This window comes from Delphinus delphis, chromosome 8, assembly GCF_949987515.2.
Source record: "Delphinus delphis chromosome 8, mDelDel1.2, whole genome shotgun sequence".
In the NCBI taxonomy this organism is placed as follows: Eukaryota; Metazoa; Chordata; class Mammalia; order Artiodactyla; family Delphinidae; genus Delphinus; species Delphinus delphis.
Genome location: NC_082690.1, coordinates 69,780,584 through 69,797,250, shown reverse-complemented (window position 1 = coordinate 69,797,250; position 16,667 = coordinate 69,780,584).

Below are 16,667 nucleotides of genomic sequence, written 5' to 3'. Positions count from 1 at the left end.
ACCCAGAATTACCAAAGCAATCCTGAAGAAAAAGAACAAAACAGGAGGCATAACCCTCCCAGACTTCAGACAATACTACAAAGCTAAAGTAATCAAGACAGCATGGTACTGGCACAAAAACAGGCATATGGATCAATGGAACAGAGCAGAGAGCCCAGAAATAAACCCACACACCTATGGTCAATTAATCTTTGACAAAGGAAGCAGGAATATACAACGGGAAAAAGACAGTCTCTTCAGCAAGTGGTGCTGGGAAAGCTGGACACCTGCATGTAAATCAATGTAGTTAGAACACACTCTCTCACCATACACAAAAATAAACTCAAAATGGCTTAAAGACTTAAACATAAGACATGACACCATAAAACTCCTAGAAGAGATCAAGAGCAAAACATTCTGTGACATAAATTATACCAGTGTTTTCTTAGGTCAGTCTCCCAAGGCAATAGAGAAAAAAAATAAAAACAAAAATAAACAAATGGGACCTAATCAAGCTTTTGCACAGCAAAGGAAACCATAAACAAAACGAAAAGACAACGTATGGAATGGGAGAAAATATTTGCCACCTATGTGACCCACAAGGGCTTAATTTCCAAAATATACAAACAGCTCATACAACTCAACAACAACAACAAAAAAAAAAAAATCGAAAAAATGGGTAGAAGACCTAAGTAGACATTTCTCCAAAGAAGAAATACAGATGGCCAATAGGCACATGAAAAGATGTTCAACATCGCTAATTATTAGAGAAACACAAATCAAAACTACAATGAAGTACCACCTCACAGCGGTCAGAATGGCCATCATTAAAAACTCTACAGGGAATTCCCTGACAGTCCAGTGGTCAAGACTCCACTCTCGCACTGCCAGGGGCCCGGGTTTGATCCCCAGTCAGGGAAGCCATGTGGCACAGCCAAAAAAAAATTTTTTTTTAAATAAAAACTCTACAAACAACAAATGCTAGAGAGGATGTGGAGAAAAGGGAACCCTCCTACACTGTTGGTGGGAATGTAAGTTGTTACAGCCACTGTGGAAAACAGTATGGAGGTTCTTCAGAAAACTAAAAACAGAATTACCATATGATCCAGCAATCCCACTCCTGGGCATATACCCGGACAAAACTATAATTCAAAAAGATACATGCACCCCTACGTTTATAGCAGCACTATTCACAAGACATGGAAACACCTAAATTTCCATCAATAGATGAATAGATAAAGAAGATGTGGTACATATATACAATGGAATACTACTCAGCCATAAAAAAGAGTGAAATAATGCCATTTGCAGCAACATGGATGCAACTAGAGATTATCATACTAAGTGAAGTAAGTCAGAAAGAGAAAGATAAATACCATATAATACCACTTATATGTGGACTCTAAAATATGACACAAATGAACCTATCTTTGAAACAGAAACAGACTCAGAGGGGGTTGGGGAAGGGATGGAGCAGGAGGTTGGGGTTAGCTGATGTAAGCTATGGATAAACATAAGGTCCTACTGTGTAGCACAAAGAACTATATTCAATATCCTATAAGTCATAATGGAAAAGAATATTAAAAAGGAATGTATATATATGTATAACAGAATCACTTTGCTATATAGCAGAAATTAACACAACGTTGTAAATCAACTATACTTCAATTAAAAAATAAAATAAAAATAAAGTATGTTTTGTTTGATATTCATATAGCCACCTTTGCTCTCTTTTGGTTACTATTTGCATGCAGTATCTTTTTTTTAATCCTCTTACTTTTAACACATTTGTGTCTCTGGATCAAAGGGGATTCTTCTGAGTATATAGGTTAACCATGTGTTTTTATCCATTTTGCTAATCTTTGTCTTTTGATTGGAGAGCTTAATCTATTTATGTTTAAAGTAATTGAACTTTCATTTTGCTATTTGTTTTCTATATGCCTCATAGTTTTTCTGTCCCTCATTTCCTGTATTACTGCCTTCTTTCGTGTTTAGTTGATTTTTTGTAATATATGTTTAAATACATTTCTCATTTCCTTTTTGTAATTCTATAGCTATTTTCTTTGTGGCTGGCATAGGGATTAAATTTAATACCCTAAAGTTATACACTCTAATTTGAATCTCTACCTGCTAAATTTCAATAACATACAAAAACTCAGTTCCAGTGACTTCCCTGGCGGTCCAGTGGTTGAGACTCTGCTTCCACTGCAGGGAGCATGGGTTTGATCCCTGGTTGGGGAACTAAGATCCCACATGCTTCGTGAGGTGGCCAAAAAATTTTAAAAAACAAAAAAACTCAGCTCCATTACATCTCTATCCCCACTCCTTTCAGTTGTTGATGTCAAAAATTACATCTTTATACCTTTTGTGCTCCAAGACATTAGTTTCTCTGCTGAGGATCAACCTGATGTGTAAACTTAAGGTCTTCTCAGGTCTCTTCTGAATTTTTCCCCTGTGCATGTGTGGTCACTTTCTAATTTCCCCTATATATGCAGTTGTTTTCGAATAGCCTAGTCTTTAATCTGTTTTCGCATGGGAAAAAGAGAAAATTGAAGAGGAGAGAAAATGGGTGCTGGCCCTTAAATTCCTTGGCAGTCACTACAGGCAGAGGAGAAAGGCTTGCAAGGATGAGAGGAGGTGCAGCATGCCCCTCAGATCCACCTCCTTGCCTGAAACTCTGCAATCAGCAATCAGAGCACAGATCCCTGATACTCAGACAACAGGGTCCTTTCGGTCCACTCTGGCTCCCACAAGCTGTTTGCAACCTACTTCAGGAACACATGCACAGCTGACTGCCTTATATCTGGGGATGGGAGATTGGTAGCTGCGATGGTGCTAAGAGCTGGAATTGGCTAACACAAACTGCAGTTTTCAGTCCAAGTCTTCCCTTTAGAGTTGCAAGCCTTCAACAGACTCCAGAGTTCCAGAGTAATTACATTAGACAGGTTTACCAGCACAGTTGTTGGCTATGTGGGGACAGAGATACCTGGTACTTCCTACTCTGCCTTCTTCCCAGAATCCTCCTTCATGGTCTTTTGTAACAACAGCCAAATAAGTTAGAGCTGGGTGTGAATGAAGAGCCTACAGACATTGAAAGATAACTTAGTAATGGTCAGGATGGCAGTAATGAACTGTTGTGATGCCTATTTCAATGATCCAGAGGCTGTTTTCTTGGTCTCTTCTTCTCAGCCTTATCTTGTTTAACGGAGGTCATCAGGCAGGGGACACCTGATGAGTGGGTGTTTTGTAGTTTCTCTCATGAGGCACAATCATAGTGAAGACAAAGTCCGTGATGTGGAAAGGACTCAGTGATCCAGGCCACAATCTTGAGGGGTGTGTCCCTGGATAATAGGGCTCTGAGGATATGAGTAGAAATTGTGTTCCTATTACTAGGCAAATATCCTTGTAGCTGGTGTGATATCAACTAACTTTCAGATGTCAGATCTTGTATTGATTTCCATAATGCAAAAATCACTGTTTGGCATCAAAGACCTAAAGGATCTTAAAGACCCTTTGGAAACCCCTCAGCCCTGGGCCAGTTGTCCTCAGCACACCTTAAGCAGTAGTTACACACGCTTAAGCAATCAGTGCCTAACTTCTCTTCAGCACCAATAAGTGCCATCCACAGCAAACCTCCAGTTAAGATGAGAATGTGAAGAATGAGCTCCCTGAGGAGCCCAAGGACTGAGCAGAGACCACAGGTTAGAGAAGGGTTGGTTTCTTCTTTTCCTCTTTTGCCTTGTGGTCAACCTTGAATAAGCTGTTTCTTTTGCCTCAGAAGTTAAGGAGTTTTCATTGGTCAAAGTAAGGCTATGAAATCCTTTTTGCTCTCTCTGTAGGAAGATAGACATCAGGTCCTGCCAGTGATGAGCAAGATAAGGTGGGGTGGTTAGAAATTTTATTCCTACCTGTATGATGTACTTCAGCATTAAATGTTTTGACTAGCCCTCTTCCATTCATTTTACTACTCTACAGTCTTAAGAGGTACAGGGTAAAGTTAGAGCATATGTAGTCATTAGATCACATATAGATCATATTCTGTAAGTCATTCTACTGACTTTGCTTTTTTATAAGTCTAGAAAATAGTAGCATTTAATGAAAATAGCTGTGAGGCACATTGCAGTCTAATTCTTTTATTTTACTGAAATGAGAAAGGGGAGGAGTGAAGGAGGTGGATGTAGAAGAACAAAAAGTGGATGGACCTAAAGACTGTCATACAGAGTGAAGTAAGTCAGAAAGAGAAAAACAAATATCATGTATTAACAGATATATGTGGAATCTAGAAAAATGGTACAGATGAACAAAGCAGAAATAGAGACACAGACGTAGAGAACAAACACATGGACACCAAGGGGGTGCAGGTGTGGGATGAATTGGGAGATTGGGATTGGCATGTATGCACTACTGTGTGTGGAATAGATAACCAGTGAGAGCCTGCTGTGTGGCATGGGGAACTCTCCTCACTGCTCTGTGGTGACCTGGATGGGAGGGAAATCCAAAAATAGGGGACATATGTATACATATAGCTGATTCGCTTCATGGTACAGAAGAAACTAACACAAGATTGTAAAGCAACTATACCCCAGTTAAAAAAAAAAGAAGAAGAACAAATGAAGGACACCATGTGATGGCAATGAGATTTACTTGGAGGTTAGTTGGGAGACACTGATTAATACTATTTATTTTATTTCTGTGGAGAATCCCAGCCAGACTTACTGGTGAGTTCTTCTGGAAGAAGCCGATTTCCAGGAAGGCATCTTTCAGTCCAGTTTGAAATGGGACTGCTTTTCTTGTGAGCTTTGTTTTCTCCTCATGTTTTAAAGCTCATGCCCTCATAAGGAGATTTATTCCCTCATATTACTTCATCCATTCTCCTCCACTAAGCACGCTTATTCACATGAGACAGCCCCCATTCAGTTTTAGAAATAGAAGCTACTTTAGGTATTTTAACAGAAAGAAATTTCATACAGGGAACTAGATGTTAAAAAATAACGTAAAGAAATTTCATACAGGGAACTAGATGTTAAAAAATAATGTGTGGGACTTCCCTGGTGGCACAGTGGTTAAGAATCCGCCTGCCAATGCAGGGGACATGGGTTCGAGCCCTAGTCCAGGAAGATCCCACATGCCGCGGAGTAACTAAGCCTGTGCACCACAACTATTGAGCCTGAGCTCTAGAGTGCGCAAGACACAACTACTGAAGGCTGAGCTCCTAGAGCCCGTGCTCTGCAACAAGAGAAGCCACCGCAATGAGAAGCGCACGCACCGCAATGAAGAGTAGCCCCCGCTCACTGCAACTAGAGAAAGCCTGTACGCAGCAACAAAGACCCAACGCAGCCAAAAATAAATAAAATTAATAAATTAAAAGTAATAGTAATAATGTGAGTAGTTCTGGAAGATGCTACAGTTACCATAACCAAAAGGTGGGGACTCAGAAGTCCACAAACTTGAACTGTAGACATGAAGAAAATCCCATGGAGCCTGTGATCTAGGGATCAGGACACTGCCCCTGGTGCTGCCACAACTACCTTTCAACACCTACGAAATACTGGGCCCTGGAATGCTGCTGTTGAACACCTGGTTTCTCGACCACTCGCCAGCAGAAAACAGAAGAGCAGGAATATAGAACTGTCCAACTCTGCCTTTCAATTCTCACATGAGACATATAATTGGAAAAAAAAATACCCTAAGACAGTAGGTTTAAGGAAGTGTGGGGACAGTTATGCTTTAGTTTTCCAGCTAACTAGGCAAGTTGAAAGGATCCTGAGTGTGCTGATATGATTTCCATCGACACAGCCAAGTGCTTTAAATATTTCCAGAGTGCTAAGGATAAGGCTTAAGCCAAAGGAATGAAAGTCTAATAATGGAACTTCATCCATTAGTAGGAGAAACTCTTCTTTCTCTTAGTGCTGGAAGGGCATTTCAGATCTTAACACACAAATGATTTCTAACAGTTTTACCTCTGGCTTACTGGTGCCTATGGTTATGATTATCCAATAGAAGGCAAAGCTCTCACTTAATGTTTCATTTCTTCCTACCAAGACTGCAGTGTATTCTCATGTATAATTTTGTCATTGAGATCAAGAATTGGGTTGTCCTGTTACAGGCCCTCACTCTCCTCCACTGTGATGAAACACACATGAGTACACATAACGGAATGTACAAAGGGGGAAGTTTTGTTCTGGTTGCATTACTCTTCACAGGGAGAGCGCTGTAGAGTGAGCAAGTAGGACTCAAGCCAAGAGCTGGCAGGAGCCCGTGAGACACTCTCACTTGACCCTACCCCCACACCCCTGCCCCTGGGATGAGTCTGCCAGCATGACTTTTTAATTTCTAGATGAAAGAGACTCTTAAAATTTTTGTTATTGGGACTTGCCTCGTGGCACAGTGGTTAAGAATCCACCTGCCAATGCAGGGGACACAGGTTCGAGCCCTGGTCTGGGAAGATCCCACATGCCGCAGAGCAGCTAAGCCCGTGCACCACAACTACTGAATCCACGTGCCACAACTACTGAAGCCCGTGCTTCTCATCAAAGAGAAGCCACCGCAATGAGAAGCCCGTGCACCGCAATGAAGAGTAGCCCCCTCTCGCTGCAACTAGAGAAAGCCCGCACGCAGCAACAAAGACCCAGTGTGGCCAAAATTAAAGAAATTAATTAGTTTAAAAAAAATTTTATTACTGAGTATATATTTTTAATTCAGTTTTCTTTTTCTTTAAGTTCTCATTATTTTACTAAAATATGCCTTGGAGTCAGTTATTCTGGGTTGATTTTCCAGGGTACTCAGTATATTCTTTCAATATAGGATTTCAAGTTGCCTTTTATTTCAGTATGTTTTTCTTCAATGATTTTTTTCCTTTTTTTTTAACGTTGTGTTAATTTCTGCTGTACAGCAAAGTGATTCAGTTATACATGTATATATATATTTTAATATTATTTTCCATTATGGTTTATCATAAGATACTGAATATAGTTCTCTGTGCTATACAGTAAGACCTTGTTGTTTATCCATTCTGTATATAAAAGCTTACATCTGCTAACCCCAACCCCTCCTCAAACCCCTTCCCCGTTGGCAACCACAAGTCCATTCTCTATGTCCATGAGTCTGTTTCTGTTTTGTAGATAGGCTTATTTGTGTCGTATTTTAGATTCCATATATAAGTGATATCACATGATATTTGTCTTTCTCTTTCTGACTTACTTCACTTAGTATGATAATCTCTAGTTGCATCCATGTTGCTGCAAATGGCATTATTTCATTCTTTTTTATGGCTGAGTAGTATTCCACTGTTTATATGTACCACATCTTCTTTATCCATTCATCTATCAATGGACATTTAGGTTGTTTCCATGTCTTGGCCATTGTAAATAGTGCTGCTATGAACATAGGGGTGCATGTATCTTTTTGAATTATAGTTTTGTCCGGGTATATGCCCAGAAGTGGGATTGCTGGATCATATGGTAATTCTATTTTTAGTTTTCTGAAGAACCTCCATACTGTTTTCCACAGTGGCCATACAACTTACATTCCCACCAACAGTGTAAGAGGGTTCCTTTTCTCCACATCCTCTCCAGCATATGTTATTTGTAGACTTTTTAATGATGGCTATTCTGACGGCTGTTAGGTGCTACCTCATTGTAGTTTTGATTTGCATTTCTCTAATAATTAGCAATGTTGAGCATCTTTTCATGTACTTATTGGCTCTCCATATTTCTTCTTTGGAGAAATGTCTCTTTAGGTCTTCTCTCCATTTTTGGATTGGGTTGTTTGATTATTTTTTAGTATTTGTTCTGTTCTCTTCAGTTGCTTTGGCTTTCTTCTTCAGGAATTTACACACATACACATACACACACACATAAACACACACACTCTGAGGATATTTTATGTCACTTTCTCTTAAATCCTTTTTCATTTCTTTCATTTTTTTTTTTTTTTTTTTTTTTTTTTTTTTTTTGCGGTACGCGGGCCTCTCACTGTTGTGGCCTCTCCCGTTGCAGAGCACAGGCTCCGGACGCGCAGGCTCAGCAGCCATGGCTCACGGGCCCAGCCGCTCCGCGGTATGTGGGATCTTCCCAGACCGGGACACGAACCCGTGTTCCCTGCATCGGCAGGCAGACTCCCAACCACTGCGCCACCAGGGAAGCCCCTCTTTCATGTTTTTAAGCTAAAACTTTCCTCCCTTCATTGTATGTTTCTCTTTATGTACTACCCATCATATTTATTAACTAATGTATTACTTCTACTTCATTCTCCATTTCTAAAATATTACTTCTTTTATTGCTAACTTTCCTTGGTTTTATAAACTGCATTTTCAAATATTCCTGTTTTTTTTCCAATAATATTATGTCTGAGTTATTTTTATTCTAATTTAAGTTGTTCTTTTATACCTTTTATCATTTTCTTAATTTGTTTAATCTTGTTTGTTTAAAATAGTATATAGTTTTCCTTTATTTTGCAGGCATGTCATTCTGGCTTGTTTTCATTGTTTGAAAGAATGTTACTCTGATACTAGTTTTCCTATTTTTCTGAAAATAATTTGGAGTGGGTTTGACTACCTCTCTTTCCTACTGCTTGTATTTCAGCGAGATGAGTTTGCCTGTACTAGAAGGAAGGACAGTCAGTGTAGATTTCCTAGTGTAAGGATTCTAGAGCTCCCTCTTCTGTCATTTATTTGACTTGTTAAAAAATACATTGCCTTGTGAGATGGGCTGTCTCTTTCCCCTTTCCTTTCCTGTGCCCCTGTTGTTCCTGCTCAGTGTGGTGGCTCTGTCCTAGAAGTGAGACTTGAGCCTGGCATTAAGGTAACACCAGCACTCTCTGATTTAACAAGCTCTCCTTGCACTCACCTGCAACTGTAGTCTACAAAGTACCTCCCAGTCTGGACTGGTATTCTCTGGGAGATATATCTGCAATGCATATAAAGACAAAGGATTTCTGGTAATATCCAAATCATATGTAATCAATAAGGAAAAGAAAACTACCCTAACGTGCAAAGGTTAGAAACAGGAAATCTATAGAGGAGGAAACCTGAATGTCAAATAAACATGAAAGGGTGCTTCATCTCACCAGCAATTGAAAGTGCTAATTAAAACATAAATATAAAGTTTCATCTGATTCAGTATTGAAGGCATTACAATAAGCTAATATAATAATTACCAAAAAAATTAAATCTCAGCTTCTGTTAAAGAACAACCATCACCTCAGGGTGTTCTGAAAAAAGAAAGCCCGGGAAAAAACATCTGATGAGAAGAGAAGATTACATCTCTGGTGCTCTCTCTCTGGTCTCTGGACCTTTGCTTACACTTCCTACATCTTAGAATATTCTCTGTCCACCTCTTTATCTAGCTTATTCCTACTCATCTCTCAGGTCTTACCTTAATAGTCATCTGACTCCCCATAGACTAAGATGGATGCCCCTGCTATGTTGGTCTTTGGCATTTTATACTTTCTCCGCCATAGCATCTTTCAAACATTGCTGTAACAGTCAGTTTTATGTGTCACATTGGCTAGGCTATAGTGCTAAGTTATTCAATTAAACCATAATTGAGGTGTTGCTGTGAAGGTAATTTATAGATTTGGTTAGCATCTACAATTAATTGGCTTTATGTAAAGGAGATTATCTTCCATAATCAGGGTAGACCTTCCAAGTAGTTCAAAGGGCTTAAGAACAGAACCCAAGTTACCCTGAGGAATAAGAAATTCTGCCTGTGAACTGCAGTGTCACCTCCTGCTTGAGAATGTCCAGCCCTCCTTTCTTGACTGCCTATCCGCCCACCCTAGGAATCTTGGAGTTGACTAGCCAACCCTCACAATTGTATAAACCAATTCCTTGCAATGAATCTCTCAACCCCACCCTATCTCTCTCCATATATATATATATTATATATGTATATACACATCCTATATATATTATATATGCATAGTATATATGCACATATAATATACATATACTATATATGTGTATGTATGTATACACACATATATTCACACATATATACACACACATATATACACAGACATACACACACACACATATATATATGTATCTCTTGCTGGTTCTGTTACTCTGATGGAACACTACCTAGTACAATTACTATATCAGATTATATGATTATCTTTCTTTCCCATCGGACTATAAGCACCATTGAAACAGGAATGGTATCTGTCTTATTTACTTTTGTGTTTCTAGTGCCTAGAGTATAGTATATGCTCAGAATATTACTGAATGATTGAATGAATTCCCTACTAAGATTAAAGGTTATATGAGGCCCAATATGAAAATCTTCAATACAGCTATAGGGAACTCTCCTTAGTACACTATAGGATTGAAGAAGGAAGAGGCTAAAAGACTTCTGTATGCTTCTGGGAAGTTCTGACAGATGCCAAATAGTAACAGTAAAGTCTTCAGAGAAAATATCCTTTTGATAAGTCACTGGAGTATATATCCAGTTTTCAAAGTTGTAAAAAACATTGAGAGAAAGAAAGCTGATTCTAGGAGGCAGTCATTTCTGTACTAAAAAGGAATGTTCAGCCAAACACTACAGGTGTAGTTCAGGGGCAGTAAACTTTGATATTTAAAGGAAATGTAAATATAATATATCTCTAGCCCATAATTGTGTACTCTAGGAGTCTCATTCCATTTTTAATTCCAATGAAACTAGAAAATAGAGTTTTATCTGTTTCAGCTCAAGAGATATTACAAAAACTTAATACGACAACAGCAAAAGAATGAGTCAGAATGTTGGCTTCTATTAAAGAAAAGATATTACCTTGTAGATTTTTTTAAAGCCAGAATAAAATCTGATGACAAGAGAGAATGACATGAAAACTTTAAAAAAGTGCTAAAGATTGAAGTTTTAAAAAAGAAAAACTCCTGAACTGTGCTATAAACCTATGTTTTCCCAAAAAAGGGACTGAAGGCTTATTACATCAGCATCATCTGAGTATTGATAAAGACACTGTTCCTAGGTCCCACTCTATGCAAACTGAATCTGAATCTGCAGGGGTCAAGTCTGAGCATTGAATAGTTACTAAGCTCCCCAGGTGATTCTGATACACAGCCAGTTTGGGGAACAAACTCTAAACTGTCAAAGTCTTCATAATATATCCTTTTTTTCCTTCATCACACTAGTCAAGATCAGCTTTCTGTAGGAAGTTTTCTATGATTTCTTCTGCCTACTGGCAAAATGTCTTTGCTTTCTTTTATGTACTAATTCTTTATCTTAATATGGCATTTAATCAGAGTGTGTTATCTTGTAGAACCATGAAACTGAGTTAGGAGAAGAAGCAACACAATATTTTAGTTCTCTCCACATTGGATCTTTAGATTCTGCTTAGTTATATTAGTTCAAGTAATCTCCCAAAACAATAGACATATTAATATTCAAATGCAAATCTGTATGTAACCCATATCCCCGGCATAAAAGATAAGATATGGTTTTCAGGGAGGGTATCACAGCTCACTTAGATTAAATATTTTCCTACTTATAAGCTTGACATGTAATTCTTGACCCAAAGCATTAGACAGAGTTTAATTAACAGTAAGAACCTAGTATATATGTATGTATAACTGAATTACTGCACTGTACACCTGAAACTAACAAGATGTTGTAAATCAATTTTACTTCAATTAAAAAAAATCTAGGCTTAGAGCAAAGATACAGGTTCAAATCCCAGCTGTATCACTAATGTGTTTTTAGAAAAGTTGCATCACCTTTCCAATTCTAGATTTCCTCATCAGTAAAGTGAAAATACAATATATTATATGGAATAATAAAAAGAAGAATAACTAATAATACCTGGATGCTGTGCTAAGTAGAAAATAAAAGGGAAAACTAAATAGTTTCTCATCCATTAAAGAAATATTGGTGATCATGCAACTACAAGAGCTTTTAGTCATAATTGGGACTACCATGAGTATTACATGTCCAAACTTACAATTCTAATAAAAGAAATTTTCAGAATCAGATCAAAGGAAAGACAATAAAATTTGGATATCATCAAGTCAAAAATCAACAATACCATTATATTATGAACTATCTACCTGAAATTGAAGAAGGTATCTTTTGAATTTAATATTATCAAACCAAGCACCTCAGTATAGATTTGATGTTTTCATGCTATTACAGTGTGATTCATGTGATTCCTATAGTGTAGGAAAGTTTTGATTTGGAAATGTGACTATAAACAATCACTCTGAAATTTTTTCCATGAAAAATTTTTTAAAAAGCCTACTAACAATAATCCCAAACAATACTAACAAAGTATAAAGAAAGAAAGCCACAGTCGTCACTGAGACGGTATGAATTCCCAAGATATTGAACTTATAGTTCAATAGCCAAGTTTCTTGCCTTTGTCCTCTGAACTCCCAGAGCATGATATGGTCAAGAAGTCTGTGTTGAAGTCCTCTGTGCCACATATTTTGCCTGACAGAGAGGTGAAGGATGTCATCCTTGCCCTCTGAGCTTACGCTTGTGTCATTAGTATAGTTCATATCACATCATGTTATGGCTTATTGTAAATAGGTACGAAGGAAGGGCCCAGGTCTTATTAACATTTGTTCACTGTGTCTAGCACAATAATTTTAATTTCAGCAAAACGTTTAAAGAATAATTTTCTACCCAAAATGCGGTCAGGGGAATAATGAGAAAGATGAGATTAGATGAAAAAGAAAGCAGAATTGTTGGACTGAACAAGGCACCAACGTTTCCAGATTGCCCATCATGTGCCAAACATCATTCTGGGGAACTTGTATGTGTTCCCTTGTTTAATCTTCACCCAAATCCTGTGAGGCAGGAAGGAAACTAAGCCTTACAGAGGTTAATGACTTAATCCTTTCCAACCTATCCTTCCCACTGCTGACCAGTAACATAGTCTAGTTACTCATTGGCTTCAAAAGCTTCCATGGCTCTCCACTGTCCTTGAAATAATGGCCAAAACCCTTAACTAACCTTTCAGGATCTATGAGACCTGGTGCATTCCTAAGTTTCCAGGTTAATTTCTTGTGTCTCTTTCTCCTGCTCTCTTCTTTCTTGGTATAATGCACTTCCTTCAGTTCCTTGAGCACACCATGCCCTTTTTCTTATCCTGGACTTCCCACAGGCTGTTCTTTCTACCCAGGTTGCTTTTCCTTCCTCTATTCTCAAAAAGTGTTGAGAACATCACTAGTGGTTACTCTCTATATATTTCTATATAATGTTTTCCAATAAAATGAAGCAGGAATCCTTGTAGAAATAAGTGATTCTAGGGCTGGGGCAGGGAAAATATTATACAAGATGAGTCTGGAACATCTTGTAGTGCTAAAAAGTAAGAAGAGGCTCAAGTGTCCAAAGTGTGGGGTGTACTTAGTGATTCTCATCTATCAGATAGACTATGAAAAGGGGAAAATAGTAACTTTGTAACAGAAGAAACTTGGAAGACATCACTTTAACCAAGGGATCAAGTTAACATCACCAGTAGTAAATAGGACTCCCTAATCAAGGACTCCCTAATACGATGCAATGAAAAAGGCACCTTTCGGTGTGGAGAAAAAGGAACCCTCCTACACTGTTGGTGGGAAAGTAAATTAGTGCAGCCACTATGGAGAACGGTATGGAGATTCCTTAAAAAACTAAAAATAGAACTACCATATGATCCAGCGATCCCACTCCTGGGCATATATCTGGACAAAACTATAATTCAAAAAGATACATGCACCTCAGTGTTCAATGCAGCACTATTTACAACAGCTGAGACATGGGAGCAACCTAAATGTCTCTCAACAGATAAACAGACAAAGAAGATATGGTGTGTGTGTGTGTGTGTGTGTGTGTACATATACACACACACACACAGTGAAATATTACCCATAACAAAGAATGAAATAATGCCATTTGCAGCAACATGGATGGATCTAGAGATTATCATACTAAGTGAAGTCAGACAGAGAAATACAAATATCATAGATATTGCTAATATATGGAATCTTAAAAATGAACTTTTTTTTTTTTTTGCGGTACACGGGCCTCTCACTGTTGTGGCCTCTCCCGTTGCGGAGCACAGGCTCCGGACGCACAGGCTCAGTGGCCATGGCTCACAGGCCCAGCCGCTCCGTGGCATGTGGGATCTTCCCAGACCGGGGCACGAACCCGCGTCCCCTACATCGGCAGGCGGACTCTCAACCACTGCGCCACCAGGCAAGCCCCAAATGAACCTCTTTACAAAACAGAAATAGACTCACAGACATAGAAAACAAACTATGGTTACCAAAGGGGAAAGGGGGGGTGGGAGGGATAAATTAGGAGTTTGGAATTAACATATACACACTACTATATGTAAAATAGATAAACAACAAGGACCTACTGTATAGCATAGGGAACTATACTCAATATCATGTAATAATCTATAAGGGAGAAGAATCTGAAAAGGAATATATATAATCTGAATTACTTTGCTGTACACCTGAAGCTAACACAACATTGTAAATCAACTATACTTCAATTTTAAAAAATGAAAAGAAAAAGTCACCTCTATTCTGGGATGTTCCTCTCTAAGATCCATAACCTTTATGTAATCATGAGAAAACCTCAGATAACCTACGTTAGGGGGCAGTGTAAGAAATATCTGACTAGTGTATTTTCATGACCTTAAAGTGTCAAAGTCATGAAAGAACTAGGAGACTGAGAAGCTGAGGAGACTAAGGAGACATGACAACTAAAAGCAATAGAGGAGCAACATCAGCAGTGTGGCAGCATAAGATGTTCCTTCTCTTTATTTATTTATTTATTTTTTTTTGCGGTACGCGGGCCTCTCACTGATGTGGCCTCTCCCATTGTGGAGCACAGGCTCCGGACGCGCAGGCTTAGCGGCCATGGCTCACGGGCCCAGCCGCTCTGCGGCATGTGGGATCTTCCCGGACTGGGGCACGAACCCGTGTCCCCTGCATTGGCAGGCGGACTCTCAACCACTGCGCCACCAGGGAAGCCCTTGGCCAGTCTTTTGGATCCTAGAACCTTACTCCAAGGGACCCAGGAGGAGTCTCACCCACCACTGCAGCTAGTAAGAGACAAACCTCCGTACAGGTACAGGCTGCAGAACAGGTGAGGCTAGTGAAACTGCCTAGACCCCTCTAGTTGTTATCAGGCAAAGATTGAGTAAGTGCTGACCAAGCAGGCATTCATACATGAGAGAGAACTTGTAGAAGTCTAGCCATCCTGAAGGGAGAAACAGGCACACCATTGGAGGAAAAACAGAAAGAAAACTATGAATTTGGTTGCCACAGAGGCAATAAGAGAAAGTTTCCTGTTGCTGCCTTCCTTGTCACTTGTTACACTGAGTGCTGGAACTTCAAATCTTTGAAAGAATTCAAAAATGAAAAGATCAATAAATAGAAAACTTATGTACAAGAACAAACTAATCACAGTGAAAATGAAAACAGCAGGAAAAGTATTTGTCTCAAATATCAGAGAAATGAATTATTACGTATAAAATATAAAACGTTTATTCTAATGTATGTAAATATCACAGATGTCCAGTTAATGGCAAATGATATAAATAGAATGAAATGCTGATAGTAAGCAAACAAGGGAAAATGTTGAGGCTGTACAAAATTCAAATTAAATGTCAAAGTATGTTTTTATACCAATTAACTTGGCAAAGAAAATGTAATAATAGCGCCAGGGTTAACAGTGAAATTGATAAATACCTTTGACAGTGGATATAAAGCAGGAACATAGCAGGATGTATTGAGAATCATAAAAATATTCACACCATTTGACCCAGTAATTTGATTCATTGAATTTTTTTTATAAATTTATTTTTATTTATTTATTTTTGCCTATGTTGGCTCTTCGCTGCTGCGTGCAGACTTTCTCCGGTTGTGGAGAGCAGGGGCTACTCTTCTTTGCGTTGCATGGTCTTCTCATTGCGGTGGCTTCTCTTGTTACGGAGCACAGGCTCTAGGCGCGCAGGCTTCAGTAGTTGTGGCTCGCAGGTTCTAGAGCACAGGCTCAGTAGTTGTGGCACTCGGGCTTAGTTTCTCTCCGGCATGTGGGATCTTCCAGGACCAGGGCTCGAACCCGTGTCCCCTGCATTGGCAGGCGGATTCCTTTTTTAAAAAAATTTATTTGTTTATTTTTATTTTTGGCTGCATTGGGACTTTGTTGCTGTGCATGGGCTTTCTCTAGTTGCGGCGAGCAGGGGCTACTCTTCTTTGCGGCGCGGGGTCTTCTCATTGCAGTGGCTTCTCTCGTTGCGGAGCACGGGCTCTAGGCATGCAGGCTTCAGTAGTTGTGGCACGTGGGCTCAGTAGTTGTGGTGCACAGGTTTAGTTGCTCCACGACATGTGGGATCTTCCCGGACCAGGGCTCAAACCCACGTTCCCTGCATTGGCAGGCAATTCTTAACCACTGCACCACCAGGGAAGTCCCTCATTGTAATTTAAACTGAGGAGATAATTCTAAAGGAGGGCAAATCCCTGTGTCACACTCTTCACTGTAGCATTCTCTAAAATAGCAGAAATTGAGAACAATCTAAATGTTCAACAATAGGAACAGGGAAAACAGTGAAGTATATTTCAGTACATAAACTGGAGAATGTTCTGCCTGTCTCACAATAATAATTATAAAGAATGTGAGATACAGCAAGGAGCTGTTCAAAACACTCTTTCATAAAAGAAAACATCCAATTATGTCGACGTTTTGATTTTAACT